This window comes from Gracilinanus agilis, chromosome 1 (genome assembly GCF_016433145.1).
Source record: "Gracilinanus agilis isolate LMUSP501 chromosome 1, AgileGrace, whole genome shotgun sequence".
In the NCBI taxonomy this organism is placed as follows: domain Eukaryota; kingdom Metazoa; phylum Chordata; class Mammalia; order Didelphimorphia; family Didelphidae; genus Gracilinanus; species Gracilinanus agilis.
The window spans coordinates 274827259-274853941 of NC_058130.1; the positions used below are offsets into that span (position 1 = coordinate 274827259).

Here is a 26683-nt window from a genome sequence, read left to right on the forward strand (position 1 = left end):
GCCAATAATTATTATCTATTCTTTAAAAGTTCAAGTGTCTTATCTTTGTAAGGGTTTTAAACCCTTACAGTTATTATTTGAAATTATGCATTTTAAGAGATTGAGATCTGCTTATTTTATCAGCTCTCTCCAATAATGAGAATATTTGAAGTAGTGCCATTACCAGCAATGTCATCCTGGACTGTAGCTATTTTTGCTATCAAGGAGATTGTAGGCAATTGAATGCGCATCTCATGTAACAGCACACTGACATTTTTTGTGGGCTTGATGTCTCCCATTCTGGAAACAAGTATCTTCATGGTATCCTTAGGCCCCAGGTTTGACATCAGCACATCCTATAGCACTCCATCCATGATGGATGGTGATGCTAAAGGCAATGCAGCTTGAGTTTGGGCCACTTTGGTTTTAGGATTGAGCCCTTGCTTGTTGATATGGCTGGGGAACATAGGCATGGGCCAGAGAAGCAACTGGAGAGAACTCAAATCAAGCAGTATCCAAACCCACATGGCCTCACAAGACAAGATGAAAAATTAATGCCCAATAAAGGAATAAGGTGTAAATTTTCTGTACAATTATGAGATACAAATAAAAGAAGGGGGACCATAACAACAGAAATTATCTGAAAAACATATACTTCAATTTAGTTGACAGTGAAATAATTTATCTGCCTTACTTCCTCAGTTTAACACAACTTTCTGAAGGAATCCTTTGGCTTTGATGATAGTTGACTAGAAGTAGTAATGACATCATTGAATCCCATTGGTTTATTGGTAAGAGCCAAATTTTGTTATGAAATATCAGCATCATTAATAGGCAGCAATAAATTTAAACTAATCAATCTTCTCTTACTTATCTAAACATATCACTCTTTAATTTGGAATAAAAATAGAAATTCTTGGCTTTTTCTTCTTCAATATATTGTGTTGGAACTATCTTAAGAGATATGTATATTATTTGTATAAAATGTTATTTTCTTATACCAAAAATAATTGCTAAGGGTGGGAAGAGGAGATTCCTGCCACTTTAATTTGTTGTACATTAATCCCTCAATCTGACAGTTCATTCATTCTCCCTTGAAATTTTTTTTTATCATTATGTGCTTGAAAATGATCCAGGGGTATGTTTGTATACTTTATTACTCATTAATAAAATGTCAACCACTTTCTCATTAATTACTTAATTCCACTCCAGCTAATAAAATCTTAGTAATTTAATAGATCTACTTTCATAATAGTAATTACTTTTATTTTTATATAGCAAAACATTATTTTTAAATAAATATGCAGTAAATAGCCTAATATAAATTATATTAAAATGAAATTCATAACAAACAGATATAGATAATTATTTTTAATATTGTATTATAGAAAAGTTCATAGCCAGGGTCACTTCAATCCCTTATATGTCTTGATTTGTCTTCATTTTTGAAAAATTATTCCTAAACTATTTATTTCTTACAAGATATCAATTAATAAATATTCTCAAAAATATGTTATTTTTAAGATAAATGTGAAAAGAACTTCATCAGAAAAGATCTTTTGTTTTCTTTCCTTCTGTCTTCTCCAATTTCTCCTCATCTATGACAGGAAACAATTACTTTGGCCCCTCACAAGATATCACTTTTAATATCTTCTCTCCACAGTTTATCTTATGTATCTTCATAAATCAAAGGGCAAAAGCATACTCTGTCTCTTTTACTTCTAAGCTAGATGACCCATGAGCAAGATATTTTTTCCAATTGACACTTCAAAATTTCCAGCCCAAACTACTCTGTCTGCATTTTGCTCTTTAAGATAGGGTAAACATAGATTAAATTTATCTTGCTAATAAGATTTAGTGAATCTAAGTGATCTCTTTTTCTGGTCTAGAAATATAACTGGAGACATCATTCCCTAGAATTCCAAATTTTAGGGAGATATACAAACTATAGGTGTTTATGTATAGTATATATATATATATATATATATATATATATATATAGTGAGTATAGTATATTGAGAGGACTAAAGAATATGCTATATAGAGATAAAAGGAAGTATGTCTGCTTTGGGGCAAGAGAATAGTATAAGAACAAAACAGTTTTTGTTATAGAAGGATTAGTTTTGTTGTGCTTGATCCAGAGGTCTGATTTTGAAATCTTCAAGCAATGGGTAGAAAATCACTTGTTGGATGTTGTGAGGAGGAATTCTAGACTAGGCACAGATTAGGAAATTTGGCTTTCAGTGCTTCTGGCAGCTCTTAGCTTCTCTAAATATTTAAGTAAATGGACTTTTTTTTTCACTATTCAGAAACATAAACACTTTCAGTATAACACTGGATATTGTACTGGATATTTTTTTACAAATATTTACTGAATCCTTTAAATTACTTAATTCGAAAATGTTTTGCAGCCTGAAAAAGAATATAGCATATTTTGGGTGATAAACTGGAAAGGTTCAGGCAAATTACAATGTATATATGTACATGTATATACATATATGTGATATAACCTTCATGACTAGCCATAGTTTGCTTGTTTGTTATGCCATTTCAACTTGTAAATTTGTGAATGCATAATGCTTCAAAATTTATTGAAGAATAAGTTTTCCCTGTGATTATATATAAAATATGACTTACTATTTGGAAATTACTTAACTTCTTTGTTACCCCAGGAAACACTAAAATTTAAGATGCACGCAAATTGCTGATGTTTTTTAGAAGATGTGGTTTCCCCATGCCAATGAAATCATTGGCCTAGAAAAATAAATAATCAAAGGAAAAAATCCAGAATAAAAAAATAGGCTTCAAAGAACCACTAGAAATTTCAATGCATTTCCCTCTCTTCATGTCTCTAAATGCCTCCCCACAAAAGAAATTATACTTATTCCACTGGGAAATCATTTCAGTAGTGAGTAATCAAAATATTTTTTTCTTATCCTTTTTCAGTCTCTTCCTCTTTGATGATTTATTCCCATCAAGCTACAGAAATTATCAATCATAAAACATAAAAATAAATTAAAATGACCTTCCTTTGACATATCTATCCCATTTAGTTAGTCCCACCTCACTCTTCCTTTCAATTAATAGCCTTAAAAAAGTTTTCTACTTGATACCAATGAGTGAGAATCATGAATCCTCTGAAATGATAGCATATATTCAAATTGATAGCATTACAAGTATTAATTACAGAAAATGGGGTAATTAATTTCATCCCAAAGAAATATACAGTGGAAGTTTAAATAATGTTACCACTATTATGTACTCATTATTTGCACAAATCATGATATAGGTTGTACAAAGCTTTTCTCCTTCTAATTTACTCTCCGTTCAGCTACCTGCAACCAAACTTCTATCACAAGTATTCATTTTATCAATTCAACAGTCACTTAATTGCTGATAACGTGCCCTTGCACAATTCACTCTTTATTATTCTCAAAATTTTGTTTTTTTCCCCATGGTTGGTCACTTATTCTATCAGAGATATTGAATCATCTTCAGTCATTTCCTATATTTCAAGGAACTTTTTCTGCTATTCTCTCCTTGACTGCTTAATTGTGGATATTCTCTCAAAGTATGTCCTTAGGATTCTAGTCTTCTTACAAAACTAATACTTTCCCAAGGTTTCAACTATAATCTCCATAAATAAGACACACATTTTTATCACCTTCTTTGATTTCTCTTCTGAATTTAATTCATATCTCTTTCTGAATGTATCACTGGCACTTCAAGTTCATTATTTTTCCTCAAAATCTCTGTTTGATTTTGTCATTTCTTTCTGTGGCATCATTATTAAATTGATCTCCCATATTTGAAAAATTAGAATTTATCTTGAATTCCCCTTGTAGAGCAGACCTATGATTTCTTTTGTATATGGAATTTCCCAAAGAGGAAATTACTTCTACAAAAGCAAATGAATACTACACAGTAATCTTTTTATAAGAAAAATTTGGCCAAGTCATTCTTCTACGTAAAAATATTCTATTGCTCATCAACTAAATTAAAAAAGTTACTTTCTTGATATTCATGACTGTTCGTGATATGGTACCACCATCAGATTTCTATATTATTTCTATCTATCCCTTGCATGAATTCTACACCACGAACAAATCTGATTATATCTTCCTTCCCTAAAACCTAAGGTTGTTCATAAAGTTCCCAAACTTTTTTGGCCTACTGCCCACTTTCCAGAAAAAATATTACTTAGCGCTCCCTGTCACATACTATCACTGCCCCCACAGTTATTCACCGCCCCCCAATGCACCTGTGGCCATCACTGCCCCCTGATTCGCTGCAGCACCCACCAGGGGATGGTGGTGCCCACTTTGGGAATCACTGGTTTATAACTTAAGTTGATAATGATCTTCTTTATCTGGTATCACAATGTACATTAAAAAAAAATCTCAGCACATGAATTTTATAATAGCTATGCACATTGGTAATATATTCCCTCATAAGGTAGAATTTAATTTTTTTTTATCTCATTTCCAAGTCCAGTTGTCTGGAAATCATTCATGCCTATATTTTATGAATAATGTATTTTTGTTGTTGTTATTTTTGTTCCTCCTATACTTAACTTGAGTATCCTATTATTTGAGACAATTTCTTTGGATATATCTATAGAAAAAATATTTAACCCTTCAAGTCAGTGTTCTTTGTATTAAAGCACACCTACCTGCCACAATTCTGTACACATATATTCACATACATACATATATACATATATATATACTTTCTTTTTGAATATGTGAATATTCTCATATATCACATAATTCTCTACATATACATATGCATATCAACATATAAAATATTTTATAAATATATACACATATAATACACTAAATATATAAATATAATCTTACAATATAGATATGATCGTTTACATTAACAAATGACATTCTATATACACATATATTAATATATACATATGTATGCACACATATGTGCATATATACATATATAATTTGTATGTGCCTACATGAGAGAGAAAGAGAGAATGGAAGAGGGCAGCAGAGAGGAAAGGATTATTCGCATGGTTTTGGTTTTTGTAGAAGACAGTGACTAAAAGCTGGATCTCTTCTATATATAGGATCAAGAGAATTTCCATCATTAAACCATGTTCATATAAGTAAAATAAATTCCTTTTTAATAACTCTTATTTTTAACTTTTAATCATTTTCATAGTATTATACGAAAACATTAGTTACTCTTAAATATAATATTCCAAATAGATACATTGATTATTCTCTATTTTAGCAATATTTTTATATTAGCAATATTTCTTTGAAATTTTAAATTAAAGTTTTAGATCACAGACCTACCAGAATGCTTACCATAAAAACTATTTTGCGTAGTTGTTGAATAGAATGAAATATATCTAAGAAAAATGATCAGAGGCTATAGGTGAAGCTAAGATGACAGACAGAGAGACAGACAGAGAGAGAGAGAGAGAGAGAGAGAGAGAGAGAGAGAGAGAGAGAGAGAGAGAGAGAGAGACATTCTTCCAGCCCAAGAAAACTTGATTGGTCAGAAGGAGAAATCTGTGATATGGTGCTGGATCGCACATGTGGATGAAACACCAGTGCTGGAGACTAGTTGATAGAAACAGAAGCAGAAGACACTTTAGAAGTTTTCAAACCAGAGAAATCATCATAAGGATCATTGTAATGATATATTCTAAAAGTTTTCCAGTATTAATTTAATTTAATAATGCTTTTATGGAAGTGCTATGAAAAATTCCAACCAAACTCATGTTGAAATGTTAGAATCTGAAAGGACCTTAATGTAAGTTCATATCTCAGAATGGGAAATCAAAGTCTAAGATCTACTGCATGATTTAGGGACAAATTTAGTATCAGATCCCAGATAATCTTTTGGCATTTTTTTGTTTTATAAAATTATATGCAATATTTTGAACCCCATATATTGCCTTTCAGATATTAAAATAGCACAAATCATTCACTGTCAAGTATGTATTATCAATTGTTTTTCATATCATTTATAATTATCCCTCCCTCTCCCGCAATGTGCAGTTTTGCCTGATCCATTCATATTTCTCTTTCCAGATTGACTCTGGTATTTATTCTTACAATCTGCTAAGACAATGACTATATCTAAATAGAAAGGACAATTAAAACAACAGTAACAACAACAAAATCAAATACTACATAATTATAACATCAAACTTGGCCAAGAGGAGAAACTGAACCTCCCTTCTCTCTTTATGTTACCTAGTTTTTACTGAAATGTTTTTTCTTTATTTTTATTCTTTGTTACAAGAGTTGAATGGCTACATAGAGGAAGAGAGAAATGAAATATATATGAAGGTAATATAAAAAACCTATGCATAGAACTTTTAAAAATGAATTTGTTAGAAGTTTGGCTGCAGATGAAGATATACAATCATAAAAGCAAAGAAAATATGAATAGATCATCAGGGAACCAAGTCTTGAAATTGTGCCTTAGTGCAGACTACAATGATTATTTCTTCTTAAGAAGGATAACCTTTTCTCTTTACTTCTCCCCTCCTTTTGACTAATTTCACATCTTCCCATTCATTTCATGGTTAGAATATATCTAAAGTTACATATTTGATTGACTCCTTCATATGCATGTTCCTTCTTTGAAGTGTTGGTAGAGCAAAATTGAGGTTTTAAGAACAAAATTATTGGGGAGGAGAAATAAAAACTGCATTCTCCCTTTTTTGATTTTTTCTCAGGGATGCTATTATTTCTAATTTAAAGGTTCTTTTCTTCTGCTTTCTACCACACTTCCAGGAATATTCTAGAATGTAGTTGTAGGGAAGAAATATATGTTCTTTTGTAGGATTATTTTCATTGATTATTGAAACCAAATTTTTTGGTGTTCTGTTTGCTTTGTTTTAATCAAATAAGAAGCACAGTCTAGGATCTAAACTGAGAAATCTCTTAGAATATATCTGCATCCATTATGTCATGCTGCTTCTCATTTGAAATAAAATTGTATATTTGATTCTTCATCTCTTTTATTTCCTTGACTTTCTTCTTTCTATTTTTCCAAAGACAACACTGTATTGCAGGTATTTGTGAGATGTCACAATTTTTTTTCTACTTTTCTAGACAAACCTAAATTGCAAAACTTATGAAAATATTGGCATGTTAAAATGTTATTTCATTAGGTATTTCCAATTCTGGAATACTTGCCATCTATTTAGTATTTCTTTCTCCAAAACAAACAGTCTATGCAAATATGATTTAAATGTGTATGGAAACAATTATCACATGAAATAAGAGCAGGACAGAGAAGTTTGAGATTACTAGCTCTATAGTAAGAGTTCCTAGGTTCCAACCTTACCTCTTATGGTTACCATCAGTATGACTTTTTGCAAATAACTTAACCTTCCTAGGGCTCAGTTTCCTTATTTTTAAAAACAAAATAAAACACTCACCCCAAAACAACTTCCAACATCAATTCAGTGGATAGAGAGCCAGGACTAGAGATGGGAGGCCACAAGTTCAAATCTGGCTTCAGACATTTCCTAGTTGTATGACCTTTGGAAAATCCAAATGCTTATCCCTTACTTCTTCCTTTGTCTTGGATCCAATACTTAGTATAATTTGTAAGACAGAAGATAAGGGTTTTAAAAAATAAGGATAATGTTGGGTTAAGTGGCTTCTGTGGTCACTTCCATATATATGTAGATATTGATTGATTAATATAAATAGGTTGATATAAACAGATAAATATGAAAATGTTAAATATTTCTCATGGAAGCGTTTTGTGGACCCGAATCTATTCACATAGATATTTTCATTTGATTGGGTTCTACATCTATTATTATGGTTATAAAAAAGTCATTGATCATCCACTTATATCCATCTATCTTTTACTGAAGAGCAAAGTTCTAAAAAGAAAAATAAAGGGTTAAAATATGCGATTACCACAGATACATGGGCTTCATGAAAGTCATCTGCAAAGAAATAAAAAATATTTTCAAAGCAAAAATCAACCAACATCTGAAAAAAAGATGCAATTCTGCTTTTGGATATATAGTGAGTAATAAGCCATATCATAAGAGGAAGAAAAATGTTAATGCAAAGATTGGATTCATCAAATATAAATCAGAGGCAGATAGAGATTCAGGTGATCAGCAGTCATGCCTTTATAAATTATCTTTGAAATGATTAACTCAGCATCCTGAAATATTGAGATGCAGTTTTTATATCTACTTTTATGCNAATTGACCACACCTGTTTTTGCCTTCATATTCCCAGTACTAAGCACAGTGTCTGTCACATACTAAATACTTAATAAATGATGATTGCTTGCCTCAATGCTACTTCATTTCTTTTTTTATTATTTTATATTATTTTTAAATTATTTTTCCATGTTTACACAATTCATTTTCTTTCCTTTCCCTCTTCTCTCCTACCTCCCAGATGCAATAAGCACTTCCACTGCAGTATATAAATGTTGTCACTTATACCTATTTCCATATTATTCATTTTTGCAAATGATGTCACTTGTTTTTCTTCTGTGTTTCTATTCCCATAGTTCTTTCTCTCATTGTGGACAGCATTCTTTCTCAGAAGTCCCTTGGGATTATCTTGTAGTAGCAAAGTCCCTTACATTGTATGAAACATTGCAATGTTTCACTTTCTGTGTACAATGTTCTCTTGGTTCTGCTCATTTCACTCTGCATCAGTTCCTGGAGATTCTTCCAGTTCATACGGAAATCCTCCAGTTCATCATTCGTTACAGCATAATAGTATTCCATCACCATCATATAGAACAATTTGTTCAGTCATTTCCCAATTGAGAGACACCCCCCCCCATTTTCCAGTAATGCTTCATTTCATTAAGATGCCTTGACTTTAGGACTAAATTAGATCTGGAAACTGAAGGCTCAGATCCATGCTGCAGCTTCCTGATACACAGACTATAAAAATGTCAGGTCATGAGGAGTTCCAATCGCTACCCCCTGACTTCTAATTTGCAAATAATAATGCTCAACAACAACAACACAGGGAAGTTGTACTCATTTGTTTCAAGACCATATCCTTTCTGAATAACTCTTTTCCTACTATGGGTAAGTAAACCTCTTTATTAGCTGAGGAATATTTCATAAATGTATCATTTACTTCTTTTCTTGAAAAATGAGGAACCTAATTGAAAATTGTACAGACAAGTAATCTGGTAAAAAATGAGGAACCTAATGAACTAAGTAAAGCCTGCTATATGGAAAGTTTATGGCAGAAACTAAGAATTGCTTAATTTTAGTTTATCTTATTAATTAACCAGATCATTTTTTCAATATTGTTGATGATAACATTTTCTTTAGAGACCTATCTGTCCACATTTGCAGACCATTTATCTTTTGGGGAGTCACTTTTGTTATGTTTTTTGCATCAACAACATATTCATAAATATATACATATATATGTGTGTGTATATTTATGTGTATGTGATATAATGTACTTCTATCAATTTAATATACCTTTATCAAACTAGCTAGAAATATGTTTACAGTTAATGTCCTCTTCTTATCCTATTTTTGCTTGCTTCTTCAAAAATCTTTTAACTTTTATGTAAATACAATTGTCTATTTTTTCCTGTGATGTTTTCTTTTCCATATTTGTCCCAAAAGTTTAGCCTCAGCCTTGGTACAAAAAATTATCTCCTTCCTTGTTACTCTAATTTGCTTATTATATGGCCTTTTATTATTTGGCCATGTAACCCATTTAGAAATCACCGTGGCATAAAAAGCGATGTTCTGGTTATTTCTGCCAGACTATTTTTCATCCCATATGCAGCTAAGTTGTTTGCCTTTCATTTGGAAGAGGTCCAATGACATCATTAGGTGATATCTTGACTTGCTCATGAATTATATCTAAGTAAAGCAGAGTTGCACAAAGTTGTCAACCCCATTTTCTCTTCCAGAATTATCAAAATCCAATGCTAAAGCACTGGTCTTAGAGTCATAAAGACATGAGTTAAATTTTGGCCTCAGACACTTACTACTTGTGTGATTCTGGGAAAGTCACTTAACCTTTCTGTGCTTTAGTTTCCAAATCTATCAAATCAGAGGAATAACAATAACCATTTCATAGGGTTTGTATAGAGATCAAATGGATTAATACATGTTAAGTGCTTTGTAGGCCTTAAAATTCTAAATTCTAGCTAGTATTAATCATTGTATAATGAGTCCTTCAATAACTGGATTGCTGAGTTTTTTGAAATTATCCGTGGTTTTGACTTTAGCCTTACAAATCAAAATTTTGTAATAATTTTTTCAGGATTTTCCTAGAACCCCTGTTCCTCAGCCATGATTCAAAGTTGGCTGGATATAATGATACAGATGGGATGGCAATTAGACTGTGATGGAAACCAATTTTTAAGTGCATTGTTTTTCAGTCTTTCACAGAAAAAATATATGTATATATAGTCTTGTAACTTATTGTTAAAAAGTGCCAATTATCATCAAACTGCTGAAGATTAAAGTCATTACATTCTGCAACCTAAATCATGCCTCAAATGTCTTTAAATACACACTCAATTATTTATTAGAAACTAGACCATGACCCACTAGATTTTCCAGCTGCCCACAACATTTGTTCTGAGTACCAAGCTATGTGAACTTCCAATGCTTACTTGGTATTCAGTATTCAAATTCCAAAATTCAGGCCATATTGCAGAAATTTCTCAGCACATCTGCACATGTACATATGTATCTTTATTGGAGACCAAATGGGCTGCTGTGAAGAATACACTTGGAAGGATATAATTTAAAGCAGTACTTGCTTCGGTTTCCAAATGGGAACTCAAAGGCCAAATATTTAATTAAACAAATTGTGGCATGTGATTCATTCATTGCTCCATTGAATAGGACAGTGTACTTTGCACACTTAAAAATAAAGAAGGGAGGAGATTTCGGATTTGCATAGTGTGTGCGGGTAGCTTTGGATATTTTGTTTGCTAAAAATGCTTTTGAATTGAAACTACTTGAAATATAGAAATTTTATATACATATATGTATTTATATGTATTATCCATGAGAATATATTCATAGTCATTAATCATAAACATGTTTATTATGGTCTAGAGATATTACATTTTATGACTGCAAATAGAAAGTACTTCATATTACTTTGTAATAATTTATTTTTTAGATACTTATCCCATAGATATACATACACACTAGAAGAATGTAAGCTCTTTGAAGAGAGATTTTTTTTTGGCTTTATATCCTCAACTTGGGGAATGATGATTGGCATGGATTAGACAAAGTAATGCTGATCGAATTAAAGTGAATTAAGTTTAATTGACAACAGGAAAGTAGTCCATGCTGGATCTTATTTATATACCACATACATGTTGCAAATTCACAGTCAATGCTTACCTTTACTCATTTCTTTTTTCTATTATGCCATTTACAGGCTATGGACTATGATCAGTACTTAGTAAAAAAAAAACTCTCATTGTCATAAATGAATAACATTTTACTTACATATTTTTTATAAAATTATCTTTTAAAAATCATCTACTTTTTCCAATATATCCTACCCACAATGAGGATGATATATATATATATGATAATAGGGGCACGGTCCTCCTTTGATGGTGTGAGGAGCTGAAGCTGAGTGAGTGTGGAAATCCCTGGGTGTAACACTAATTTGTGGTGGTGAACACAAAAGACCCCACAGGAATATTTCTTAAGAAACTAATACACCCAGCTTCAAAATAACAGTGTCCCAGGATAAGTGGTCAAGTGAAGAGGCTGTGATCACACAGCTCTTATGCCTGCTTATCCTGGACCCAAATTGTGGATAAACACTGGTTGACTGTGACTTAACTTCGGTTAGAATAATCCCTCCTTCTTCAACTACCCAAGAATATGATCATTAATCCTTGAGGTAAAGAATGACATTCACCTAAGTAAGTTGAAGATTTAATGGTAACAAACTTAGGGGAAGGGAACAGGGGATTGAAGGAGAGAGGGGTAGAGGAAAGCGTTGGCTTAAGCTATTGATGATCAGATATGAGAATTGAAGGTAATCAGGGTTCAAGTTAGACAGTTGTTGTGGCTTTGCCTGCCAGATTCAACCTGGCAAGGCCAGCTTGCTTTAACCTGAATCAGGTTTGATGGATTGATATTGCTTCTTCTTGATGAGTAATGAGTCAGGATGTACAGTATGGAGTCACACAGGATTCATGCAGTCATACAGTAAGTATGGTAGTGATCAGAGCTGGTTGCTGGTATCCTAAATTGAATTGGTCTACCCAAATCCCAACCAAGACCTCCCACCAAAATCCCTTCTCAAAACTGAGTCTTCCCAGGAATGGACTTTTTCCCTTGCTGGCTCATGGCAAGCTCGATTGATTCTACGTTCCAAACTTCTGTCAATCATTCTGCTTTCATATCGCAATGCCAAATAACATTACAATATATATATATACATAAGTTATGAGTTATTTTATTTATAATGAAGAATTAAAATGTGAGGGGTGATAGTTCAGCAAACGTATACAATGCATAAGCCAAATTCAATATTATAGGCAAAATGCAAATGTCCATAGTCACTAATCTCTGCATGGAAGAGAAGGTATTTTTATCTCTTCTTTAGGCCCAAATCACTGTATTTTATAGCACTGAATTTTGATAACCATTGGTGTTTTTTCAATTTATATCACCTAAGTCATATTTTACCCTTATTCAGTTTATTTGACTTAATATTAATCTCTGTCATCTACTATACCAGTGATGGGGAAACTATGGCCCACGGGCCAGATGGGGGAGGGGCCCTCCAGCTACAGACATTATTCCTAATCTGATGAATACAATGAGTAGGACACAATACAATAAAACTTCAAAGGAGTTGCCTTAGAAACAGACTGACAGATGAGCATTTTCTTTCCTTTGGCACCTCTTTAAAAAGTTTGCTCAGGGGTCATCTGGGTAGCTCAGTGGATTGAGAGTCAGGCCTAGAGACAGGAGGTCCTGGGTTCAAATTCGGCCTCAGACACTTCCCAGCTATGTGACCCTGGGCAAGTCACTTCACCCCCATTGCCCACTCTTACCACTCTTCTGCCTAGGAGCCAATACACAGAAGTTAAGGGTTTAAAAAAAAGACAAAAAAAAGTTTGCCCATCACTGTACTACACCATTGTATTAATTATTTATTATACTGTAACAATATTCTATCACATTATTGTAGTAAACTTTTTTAGACTTCTTCTGAATGTTTACTTTATTTGTGTTTTTATTACACAAAACAATTATATAAACTTATAAATTATATAAACAATTCTAAATTATATAAAAATATATAATTTTATCAAATATATAAAAAGTATAATTTTATATAATTATATATGTAAAATACATATGAAATTATATAAATCATATAAAATTATAAATTATATAAAATATAAATTATATAAAATTATATAAACAAAAATATATAAATTATATAAACAATATATACATAATAATGGAATTTAGGTCATAAATATCTTTGTCTGTTTATTAGAGTAAATCCAAATTACCTTCCAGAAAGGTCAGATCAATCACTGATTGTCAAATAAAGTATTAGTATGTTTATATTTTCACAATATTCCAATATTATCTATTCTCTAATCTTTCATATTTGCTTGATATGCAAGGAAATTCAAGAATTGTTTTTTCTTTCTAATTCTTTTATTTTTAGAGATTTCATGGATTATTATTATCAGAGATTCAAGGATTTAAAACATTTAAATATTTAAAAGTTTTAAAAATACATTTTAAGATATTTGATTTCTTATTTATTGGGAAATGCCTTTTGGTCTCCTATATCTCTTATGCATTATAGTCATCAGACCCTTGCCAGAGATTTTTGATGCAATTCTCTTCTGCCATAAACTCTACCTCATTCAAGTGGCACTAATTTTTGTTGTACAAATGTGGCTCAATTTGATGTAATGGAAAATTTTTATTTCATCTTTTGTGACTATTTCTATCTCTTATTTGATTAAGATTTTTCTCTCTAACCATAATAATGAAAGTTGTCTTATTGGAATCGCTTTTTTCTTTATATTATGACCTGTGATATTTAGTTCATGTATCTATTTTGAGCTAATTATAGAAAAAGAGATAAGAATTTTATCTTAATTTAATTTGTTGAATGCATTTTAAATTTCCCCAATAATATTTGTTAGAGTATTCTTCTCCTACCTAAATTATATTTTCAGGTTTATCTAACATTGAGTTATTTAGTTAATTTATTTCTTCCTTATCATACTCCACTAATATCATTAAACTGTGAGCTCTTTGAAAGAATTTTTGTCTCTTTTTATAATTCTAGTAATCAAACTGCCTCTTGCATTGTAGAATGCTCTGATTGACCTATTTGTCTACTTTTAATTCATAATAAAAAGCTTTCATAATTACTGCCTAATAAGTATAATTCAAGGATTTTCCCTTTACTTCCTATTTATTTTTCATTTCCCCTTTGAGATTCTAGATCTTTTGTCCCTCAAGATGAATTTTACTATTTTATGTAGCAATATAATACATTGCCCAAGTTATATACTTGGCATATAACTAAATATGTTTGTTCATGTGGGACAAAGATCAGCCAACAACCTCAAATAGCCTTCTGGTTGTTTTTCTGTTCTTTTATTTAAAAAAATTGTTTTAAGTTTTGTAATTAAACATAGGCTTGTATTATGTTACTTTATTGAATCTGTTGTCTCAATTAGGTATTTTGATGACTTTTTGGAGATTTCTAAAGAAACTATTGTATTAGAAAATGGTGATAATTAGGTCATCTCTTTGTCAATCTTTAATTATTTTCTCATGTTTAATATGCCATGTCTAAAATTTTTAGAATTATGTCAAATAATAGTTGGAAAAAGGATAATCCTTTCTATAGTTCTGAATTCATTGGGAAGATTTCTATTGGTTCTTGATTACTTAAGAAGCTAGTATTTATATGTATACATATAATATACTTTTATCTATTAAATATCTCCCTCTATCCTCTATCCTTTGTGATCTTCCAGTCTTTCCAAGCTCATATTTGTTGCTTCCATGAATCTATTTATACATTTCATCCTCTGCCAACCCCTTCTCCTTTTACCTTCAAACTTTCCCGACATCAGGTCTTTTACAGCGAGTTCTGTCCTTCTATCATGTGATCAAAATTCTTAAATTTCATCTTTAATATTTGATTTTCCAATAAATAGTTTGAATCCATTTAAGTATTGACTGATTTGAACTTTTTGCTGTCCCCTTAAGGGATTCTCAAAAATCTGCTCTAGCACCATAACTCAAAACCATTAATTCAACTTTTTTTATAGTCCAACTGTCACAACCAAAAATTGCTACCAAAAAAAAAAAAAAAAAAAAAAAAAAAAGCTTTAACTGCATGTTCTTTTTTAGCAAGGTGATGTCACTACTTTTAAGTATACTGTTGAGAATAGCCATACCTTTCTTTCAAAGGGGTAAGTGTCTTTTAATTTCATGGCTATGGTAACTGGTTGCTATGATCTTTGAACCCAAGAATATAAAACCCAACCTTTCTTCCATTGCTTTTACCTCTGTTTGCCAGGGAATAATGGAACTAAGTGCTATGATCTTAGTTGTTTTTGTTTTGCGGTTAAGCTTCACCAGCTTTTACACTCTCCTATTTTAACTTCTTCATGTGCTTAATGCTTCACTTTTTGCCATCACAGTAATACTGCCTGCATATTTGAGACTGCTATTTCTTCTGGCAACATTAATTCCAGCTTTTGATTCAACTAGCTTGGCTTTTCACATGATGAACTCTGCATATAAGTTAAATAACTAAGGTGACTTTATAAAACTCCTTTTTGTATCTGGAAACAATCAGTTGTTCCATGCTGAGTTCTAACTATTGCTTTTTTTTTTTTTTTTTTGCATTTTGTACCACTTTTGCTTCTTGACCCATATGCAGGTTCCTCAGGAGACAATTCATTTATAATATAGGTCTACAATTCTCCCTTTTCATTGCTTCATCTTTCTCTGGCTTAGGCATTTATAACAGTGATTTTCTCCTAAAATTTGTAGATTTTTTTTTCAAATTTTGGAGTAGGAGCATTGATAGATTGAGAAAATTATCTTCTGAATTCATCTGCATAATTTTCCTTTCAGTATTTACATTTAGTTCATTTTCTTTTTTCTGAATTTAGATTCTTCAAGAGTGCTATTTGGTGTTGTGTTAATTTGCATATTCAAAAAATTTAGCACTTACTATGTGACCATGGGCAAGCCATTTAATTCTGTTGCCTCAGTTTCCTCACCTGTAAAATTAGTTGAAGAACGAAGTAGCAAACTACTCTTCTATCTTTCCCAAGAAAATGTCAAATGGGATGCCAAAGAGTTGGACAAAACTGAAATAAATGAAGAATGAAACAAACTAAATTTTTATTTCTTCTAAATTCTTACTGTGGGTGGCTTATTACCATGGGTATTATGTTGTGATAATTATAATTTCTTCTGTTTTGTTTTTAATATTATCAGACTTTTAAAGTAATTAGCTTTTAATTCCATTACCAATTCTAATGGAATTTTTGTTGTTTTTTTTTAAATTGAGCTGTTATTAGAATAATTTTAAAATTATCTTTTAAGTTTGCTTTGATATTTATTTCATATTGATATTTGCACAATCAATTCATTAATGATCTATTTTTTTAATTAAGGTTTTCTGCAAAGAAAAATTTTCCTCTATGATCTCATTAGCTGCATTTAAAAAATTTTAATATATTGTCTCATCAATATCTTTCTATTGAAACAGTTGTTAATTATTTCTCTGATTTGTTCATTGACAAATTGGGATACTGATATTAATTCTTTGTTTAGTTCTTTGTTCTTTTATATTTTTATTTATTATTTAATTATGTCATGACATTATAAGTGATGTGTAAAATATCTTTCCACATTTATTTATGATTTCTCTTTTTTTTCCTCTTGAATCTGTTCAATTTGTATAAAGTATCTCATGGTGCTGAGTAATGAAATTTATTATTCCATTTGTCACATATCATATATTTTTCAACAATAAGTTATCGAGGGATTTGCTTAGTTCTATGTTTTCCCTTTTGTTAATATTTCAATCAGATTCATCTAACTGCAGGAAGTACATTAAAGCATCCTATCTCTGCCTATAATTATTGCATTTTGTTAATTTCTTATTTATTTTAAATTAAATTCAAATTGTATTATTTTCTCTTGTTCCGGAATTTTTCAATTATGTATTGAATTACTTAATTATCTTGCTCTTCAATGTCTTCTCATTTTTCATTCAGTTAAATAATTAGTTCAAAATCTCAACTATTTTCCATAAATCTCCCAATATATTAATAATTTTATTGTCTTTTCTTATTGTCTTTTCTAAGCTATTATTTGTTCTCTTCTCTTATTTCTTTTACTTTTTTGTCTATTTTTACTTTTTTTATTCATGGGTTCTATTTTTATTCATACTTTCTACAATCTCTTAGTGATTAACCATTAAAGTTTTTCAATTACTACATTTGAGTTCCTTTTTATAATCAATTATTACATTATTGCTTTTACATAGCTTGTCATATCCTCTCATTTTTCAAATGGCTTCCTTAAATATATCAATTTGTGTATAAAATAAGGTAAGTAGTGCTTGTATCAGAAATTATTCTTGGTATGATACATACATATATGCATATATTATATATTATATTTGTATATGTTCTTTATATGATTATATATACACTTTGTGGTGGTATACTGTATATGTGTTAATGAATATATTTATATATGCACACATATGTGTGTTTATATCTACTTTGTATACTTTTTAATACTTATTTTTCTTATACCATTAAAATGTAAGCTCAATGCAAATAGGGATTATTTCCTTTTTCTTGCAAATAATGATGGCAAAGAAAATAATTATAATACAATACTTTGTCATTTAAAGCTTGAAAAGTACTCTACAATTATTATTTTATCTTCACAAGAACCCTGGAGGTAAATATTATTGACACCATGTTATGGTTGAAGAATCTGGGGAAAATGAAAGATAAATGACTTCCTCAGGGTAAAAAAGAAGTTTTGAACTTCAAGACAAGAGTTGAAGTTAGGTCTTTCTGACTTCAAATCCATCACACTATCTACTATGCCATGTATATGTCTTTGGGATCTTATATCCCCAGTGTTTAGATACTGCTTGACTCATAACAGATGTTTAATAAATAAATACTTATTTATTGATGAATATACTTATGTATTTTTCTTTTGAATCATTCTTGAGTTTATTTCTATTATTCCATGTTATTCCTTTCTACCCTTCTTTGGGATTTTGCTCCTGTTTATCATTTCTTATAAGCACAATAGTATTACATCACCAAAATGTAGCACAATTTCTTCAGCCGTTCCCCAATTAAGGGATATCCCCTCAATTTCCAATTTTTTTTTGTCAAAAAGTGCTGCTATAAATATTTTTGTACAAGTAAGTTCTTTACCCTTTTTATGATCACTTTGAGATATAGCCCTTGTCATGGTATAAATGGATGAAAGAGTATGCATATTTCATAGCCTTTTGATCATAGTTCCAAATTGCCCTCCAGAATGGTTGGATCAGTTCACAATTCCTCCAACAATGTATTAGTATCTCAATTTCCCCAAATTCCCTCCAACATTTATCACTTTCCTTTATTGTCATATTGGCCAATCTTATAGGCATGAAATGGTACCTCAGAGTTGTTTAAATTTGCATTTCTATTTTTATATTTACATTTCTTTAATCAAGAATGATAGAGAAAAACATTCATGATTGTTGGTAATTTTGATTTCCTTATCTGAAAAGTGTTTGTTCATTTCCTTTGACAAACTGTCAACTGGGGAATGATTTGTACTTTTATAAAACTGACTGAGTTCTCTATGTATTTGATAAATTAGTCCAAGATAAGAGAAATTGCTAGAAATTTTCTCCCTAGTTTGATGTTTCCCTTCTAATCTTAGTTATATTGGTTTTGTTTGTGTGAACTCTTTTAATTTAATATAATCAAATATTCTTTTCATATCTTCTAGGGTTCTTTATCTCTAGTTTGGTAATAAATTATTTTCTTCTCCATATATCTGACAAATAAACTATTCTGTGATCCCCCATTCTGCTTATGGTATTACCCTTTATGTCTAAGACATATACACATTTTTACTTTATTTTGGTATAGGGTGTGAGATATTGGTCTATACCTATTTTCTGCCATGCTATATTCAAGTTTTCCTTAAATAGTGAGTTCCTACCCCAAAAGCTGGAAACTTTGAGTTTATCAAAAACTATAGATGTCTAATATCATTTTCCTCCTGCATGTTGTGTATCTAATGATTCCATTGAGCCACCATTCTATTTCTTAAGTAGTACCAGATTGTTTTAATGATGACTATTTCAGAGAACAGTTTGAGATCTGGTACTGTGGGGCCCCCTTCTGTCATATTTTTATTTTTATTAATTACCTTGATATTCTTGACATTTTATTCTTCCAGATGAATTTTGTTATTATTTTCTCTAGTTCTATAAAATAATTTTTGAGACTCTTCTTGGTATGGCACTGAATAAATATATTAATGTAGGTAGAATAATAATTTTTATTATATTAGTTCAGCCTACTCAGTAACAATTAATATTTTTTCATTTGTTTAGATTTAACTTTGTTCGTGTGAAAAATATTTTGTAATTGTGTCCCAAATTCCCAAAGTGGGCGCCACCACTGTGGGTGCTGCAGTGATCCAGGGGGGTGGTGAAGGCCACAGGTGCATTTATCTTTCCTATTAATTGCTATTAAATTTTTTTTTAAAAATTAATTTCCAGGGGGCTAAGTAATTTTTTTTCTGGAAAGGGGGCAGTAGGTCAAAAAAGTTTGGGAATTCCTCGGTTTGTGTTGGCAACTAAATTCCAAGAGATTTTATATTGTCAAGAGTTATTTTTTTTGAACTTTGAAATTATGAAACTATTTATTGAACTCAAAATAGAATGTAATACAAAAAAGTTAAAGCATTCGAAATCATCTTTATTAAAAGGATGAACTTGGTGTGCTGCTTCCAATTTAGTAATCCTCAGCTCTATTTTCATCAGCAATAATCTTAAATCATCACAATTGACTATTTGCAAAATTGGTTTCTTTTTTTTGTTAATAAATTGGTTACCGCACTGAATCCACGTTCCACTAAATATGATGAAGGAAATGCAATTAAGAACTTTTGAATTACAGCTCATATTTCAGGATAAGCAGTAGGGATCTCCTTTTGTAGCCAGAACTGTTGGTAGTCGCTTTTAAATTTAAATTTCAATTCATCATTTGTAGTTACTTCCATCAGTTCTTCTTGTAACTGTGGAGATTTTTCAGTGTTTGCACTTGAAAAGGGATCCAAAATCCAAAAAGGTATGTTCATTTGCAAAATATCATCAAATTGTTGATTAAAATCTGAATGGAGAGAATCCAAGTGCTCACAATAAGAAAGTATGTCTTCATCTTTATTGTCTGCTACTGATAAATTTGGGAACTAGCTGAATTCCCCTCATCCAAAGTTTCATTTGTACAGAAGAAATTTTGTCACAAATGCAGAAATAATGGATTTTGATTGTATTAAATTCACTTCATCACCTTGAAGCTGAAGATACTTTTCATTAAATTTTTGAAACAAGTCTGTCAAGTAAACGATGTCACTTTCGGATTGAATTAAATTGGATCGTAAAGCATCATTTCTATCTTTCAACAACTCCAGCACCAAGTTAAACAGTTTATAAAACCCATCTAAACAGGCACCCTTTGACAACCAACAAACTTCTGTATAAAGCAGCAAACAATTAAATTCTTCATTGTTTTCAATACAAAGCTGTTTAAAAAATCAGTCATTCAATGATTTGCTTCTGATTGTGTTGATAACTTTAATTACATATTGTAATGAATTATGTAAGCGTGCACTTAAATTTTTGGCAACTAGATGTTTGAAGATGGATGATAGTGTTCTGTGAATGCATACAGCACCTCCTTTTTTTAAATATGTGAGAAAACCTCTGTAGTACCCTACCATCACTGAAGCACCATCTGTGGCTACTGATAAGATTTTTTTTTTATCCTGGGACTCCATTCAAGGAGCATAGGGCCACAACCAGTAGGCAATGGGTTGCTCAGGGTCACCCAGCTGGGAAGTGTCTGAGCCCGGATTTGAACCTAGGACCTTTCGTCTCTAGGCCTCGCTCTCAATCCACTGAGCTAGCCCAGCTGCCCCTACTTTAGGTTGCAGTTTCTTTAGCAGATGTAGTTTTTTTTTACAGGGTGGGGTTGCTAGCCCCACGCCCAACCCTCCTCCTTTTTCATCCAGGCTAGGGACCGTCCTTAGCCCAGGAGTGGTAAGGGTGGGCGATAGGGGTCAAGTAACTTGCCCAAGGTCACACAGCTGGAAGTGTCCGAGGCCAGACTTGAACCTAGGACCTCCAGTCTCTAGGCCTGGCTCTCAATCCACTGAGCCACCCAGCTGTAAGATATTACTGAGAGGTATTTCTTTTTCTTTAAAAAAACTCATCCAATGCATGAAATATTGACTCTCCTTTAGTATCGGTTTGCAAATATTTTGCAAATAATAATTCTTAGCAAATTTGTTCCTCCTTTCTGAACCGCACATATGCTAAAAGTAAAGCTTCATTTCCTGGCAATGTTGACTCATCAAGTTGAATAGAAAACCAAGATGTTCTTAAATTTCCACACGATGAATCTTCAACATCTTGAGCCATTTCATCAATCCTTCTTTGCACTGCATTATTGTTCAATGAAATTTTCTTGATAAAATCAGATGCTGGCTTGTGTAGCACAGTAGGTATTACTTCACTTATAGCCAGTATAATTAGTTCTTCACCAATAGTATGAGGTTTTCCTGATTTGGCAATCATTAACAAAATATTGTAAAAAGCAAGCAAACCATTGACCTCTTGGTTGGTTGAGCTTGAAAAATTTTGCCAATGTTGGTTGTTTGATAAATTTTTCTTTTAGTGTTCGAAAATAAGATAAATCCTTATCTTTTTTATCACCATGAATTTTAGTCAAATATTTTTGCAGTCTGGAACACTTCATAGTTTCGTTTGATAAAACTTTCTGACAAATCCTGCACATTGGTAATGTATTGTTTAGAGGCAACTCAATAAAGACATATTTTAAATATTCAATATTATATTGTCTACATTTTTTCTTTGGTTGAGCCATTATTATCTTTTCATGTTTTTCTTGATTTTTTGTGGTTGGATATTGCACTTTCCATTTAGTCTTGGTCTTTTCTGTGCAAATACTTGGAAATCTTCTATCTTATAGAATGCCCAAACTTTCTCCTGGAAGTATATAGATAGTTTTGATGGGTAGGTGATCCTTGGTTGTAGACCCAGTTCTCTTGCCTTTCTGAATATTATATTCCAAGCCTTGTGGTCTTTTAGTGTGGAGGCTGCCAGACCCTGTGTGATACTGATTGGTGCTCTTTGATATCTGAATTGTCTCTTTCTGGCTTCTTATAAATTTTTTTCTTTTATTTGAAAGCTCTTGAATTTGGCTATTATATTCCTGGGTCTAGTTTAGAGGGTGATCTATGGATCCTTTCAATGTCTATATTGCCCTCTTGTTGTAGAACTTCAGGGCAATTTTGCTGAATAATTTCTTTTAGTATGGAGTCCAAGTTTCTATTAATTTTTGCTTTTTCAGGAAGACCAATGATTCTCAGATTGTCTCTTGTAGACCTGTTTTCTTGGTCTGTCACTTTCTCATTGAGATATTTCATGTTTCCTTCTATTTTATCAGTCTTTTGACTTTGTTTTGTTTCTTATTGATGTCTTGAGAGATCATTAGCTTCTAATTGCTCAATTCTATCCTTTAGGGACTGGCTTTCGGCAATAATCTTTTGGTTTTCCTTTTCAATCTGGTCATTTCTGGTCTTCAATTTACTTGCCTCACTTTCCAATTGTGAACTTTTGCCTTTTAAACTGTTATTTTCTTGTCAGATTTTGGTTTCCAATTTGTTTACCATTTTGTTTGATTTGGGGGCATCTTTCTCCAATTGGGAGTTTCTGTCTTCTAACCTGTTAATTTCATTTTGAGCTATTTCCCACTTCTCTCGCCAAATCTCTTCCTTTTTCCTCAACATCTTGGATTTGAACTCTTCGATAGCTTGTGGCCAGTTTTCATTATTTTGGGAAAGTTTGGATAGGATTACTCGTTTGTTCTACTCTGCTGTTTGCTCTTTTGTCTGGATTTTATCTGTGTAAAAGTTGTCAAGTGTTATGGATTTCTTCTTAATGATCTTTCTCTTTCGGGGTTCTTGTCTCTGGCTTGCCATTGTTAGCCCTGAGCCCTCTCAGGTTTATCCTCACACTCAGGGTCTGTCTACACTCTTTAGGCTCCTGAGGTCTCAGGTCTAGTTGTTCTCAGGGTCAAGCCTCCTGGTGGTCCCCTTGCTTGTTCCTCTGCCCAAGGCTCCTTTAACAGTCTCAGGGCTCTGCTTCCACAATCGTGCACCCCCTGCACTGGGTCCCCACTTACAGTCCGCACCTGCACTCAGGATCCGCATCCTCGCCTGCTCTCAGGATCCGTGTCTGTGCTTGCATCCATGCCCGCAGTTTTGCCTGCGCTCAGGGTCTGTGTTCAAAGTCTGTGTGTTCTTTAGCCTCTTGGGGTCATAAGTCTTGCTGCTCTCAGGACCAGGCCCTGGTGACCCCAGGTAGCTGCCAAGGACTTAATGTGTGCCCCAAGCTTGCTCTAGCTCTTCTGCACTGGCTTTGGCACTGTAGTTGGGGTGGGGTGGGCAAGGGGGTTGCTCAGCTTGTGTTTTAGTGAGAGATGTTTCACCCCTATATAGCATGGAAATGCCCTGATTCCATGTACCTCCAATGCTGTGCCCTGTTGTGGGGTCCCTTCATTTCTCTGGATTTGTTTTTATGTCTTCTTGAGGAGTCCTATATATTTCAGTTAGGAGAGGTTAAGTAACTGCTTTTTACTCTGCCACCATCTTAACCAGGAAGTCTACCTCAAGAGTTATTTTAAATGGAATTTTCTCTATTTTGCTGCTGGACTGTGTTGGTAATACATAGAAATACTGATGATTTATAAGGGTTTATTTTGTATCCTGCAACTTTAATGAAGTTATTATTTCAGCTAGTTTTTTAGTTGATTCTCTAGAATTCTCAAAGTATACCATTATATCAATATTTCTCTTATTGCTAAAGCTAGCATTTCTAATAAAATTTTAAATAATAATAGTGATAATGGGAATCCTTGCTTCTTCCCTGATCTTATTGGTAAGACTTCTAACTTAGCTCCATTATAGTTGATACTTGCTGATGGTTTTAAATACTTATCATTTCAAGAAAAGGCTCATTTATTCCTGTGATTTCTAACATTTTTTAATAGGAATGGGTGGTTCATTTTGCTAAAAGTTTTTCTGAATCTATTGACATGATACATAATTTCTTTTAGTTGGTTATGGATATGGACAATAATTATGATAACTTCTTTAATATTAAATGTGTTTTGCATTCCTGATACATATACCACTTGGTTATAGTGAATGATCCTTGTGATGTATTACTTTAGGCTATTTGATAGTATTTTATTTAATTTTTTAATCTATCCACATGAATGAAATTGGCCTATTACTTCCTTTCTCTTTTTTTGGTCTTCCTGGTTTATGTATTAGTAACATATTTATGTCATAAAAATAATTTGATGGGACTTTCTTTGCCTCTTTTGTCAAATAGTTTGTATGGTACTGACATTAACTGTTCTTTAAATGTTTGATAGAATTCACTTGTAAATCCACCAGGCCCTGGGGACTTTTACTTAAGGAGTTCACTGATGGCTTGTTCAATTTCTTTTTCTGAGATGATTGCTTAAGTAGCTTATTTCCTCATTTGTTAATCTGGGAAGTAGTTTTTGTAAATATTCATCCATTTAATTCATATTGTCACATCTTTTAGCATAAAATTTGACAAAATGTTCCTAAATTTTGTTTTAATTTTCTCTTTATTGTTGGTGAATTTATCCTTTTCATTTCTGATACTGATAAATTGATTTTTCTCTCCTTTTTTAAAATCAAATTAGCCAATGCACTTTTTTTCATAAAACCAACTCCTCATCTTATTTATTAGTTCAATGGTTCTTTTTGAGTTTCATTCATTTCTTCTTTGTTTTCTAGGATTTACAATTTGGTCTTTGGGGATTTTTAATTTTTTTCTCAAGATTTTTTAAATTTACCTACACAATTTATTTTTCTCCTTTTTCTCTATTTTGTTGAAGTAAGCATTTAAACCACTCTCTAATTACTACTTTCACTGTACCTCTATGTTGTCTCCTCTTCATTCTCTCTAATGAAGATATTGATTGAAGACCCACTGCCCTTTTTAGAATGTTTATTTAGTTTTCAATTAATTTTTTAGTTTGCCTTTCCATTGACTCTTATTGATTATGATTTTTGATGCATTGTGGTCTGAAAATGCTACAGTTATTATTTTTGCTTTTCTGCATTTGGCTGTGAAGTTTTTTATTTCCTAATGATCAATTTTTAATTCAATTCCCTCTCTTATTTTTTTAAATTTAGAATATTTTTCCATGGTCATATGATTTATAATTTTTCCCACCTCTCTTTCCTCCCCTATCCCAAAGCTAATATGCAATTCCACTGGGTTCAAAAATGATTTCCATCTTATTTATATTTGCAATAGAGTAATCTTTTAATATCAAAACACTAGTCATATTCCCATCAAACCATGTGAGCTATCATATATTTTTCTTCTGCATTTCTGTTCCCACAGTTCTTTCTCTGGATCTGGATAGCATTCTTTCTCATAAGAACCTCTGGATTGTCCTGAGTCAATGCATTTCTGATAGTAGAGAAGTCCATTACATTTGATTGTACCACAGTGTATCAGTCTCTGTGTATAATGTTCTCCTGGTTCTGCTCCTTCTGCTCTGTATCAGTTCCTGGAGGTCTTTCCAGTTCACATAGAAATCCTCCAGTTCATCACCTTATGATCAATTCTTGATGAAGATACCATGCAATGCTGAGAAGGTATGTTTCTTTCAATTTTATCCAGGAATCTATTAAATCTAACTTTTGTAAAATTCCATTTATCACCTTAACTTCTTTCTTGTTTATTTTTTGGTTAGATGTATCTAATACTGAAAGGTAAAAGTTGATGTTCCCACTAGAATAGTTTTACCCTCTATTTCCTTTTATATTTCCTAAAATTTCTCCTTTAAAAGTCTGAAGGTCATATCATTTGGTGCATCCATGTTTATCACTGATATTACTTCACTGTCTATGGTACTTTATCAAGATGCAATTTTCTTCCTGCAAGGAATGAACAATAACAGGAAAGAAAATACATTTCCAAAAGGAAAAGTAGCCAGTAATGTTTATGGAGGAATTGACATCTCAACTGAATTATAAAATATAGGTAAGATTTTTAAAATTAAGATGGGAGAAGGAAGGATTGTAAATATAGGAAAGATAATTTTCTTCAATTTAGACATTTTGCTGAGAAAGGGTCCACAGATTTTACCAGGTGTCAGTGAGATAGACTATATAGATTTACAGTCTGTAGACTGATAGATAAATAGATAGATGGAGTGATAGTTAGAGAAAGAAACGGGAGGGAGGGAGGGAGGGAGGGAGGGAGAGAGAGAGAGAGAGAGAGAGAGAGAGAGAGAGAGAGAG

At 32.0% G+C, this 26683-nt stretch overlaps 1 pseudogene; it reads right to left on the bottom strand.

Moving 5' to 3' along the window:
- Positions 1-20203: 20203 nt before the first annotated feature.
- Positions 20204-23539, bottom strand: LOC123250751 (annotated as a pseudogene).
- Positions 23540-26683: the final 3144 nt, after the last annotated feature.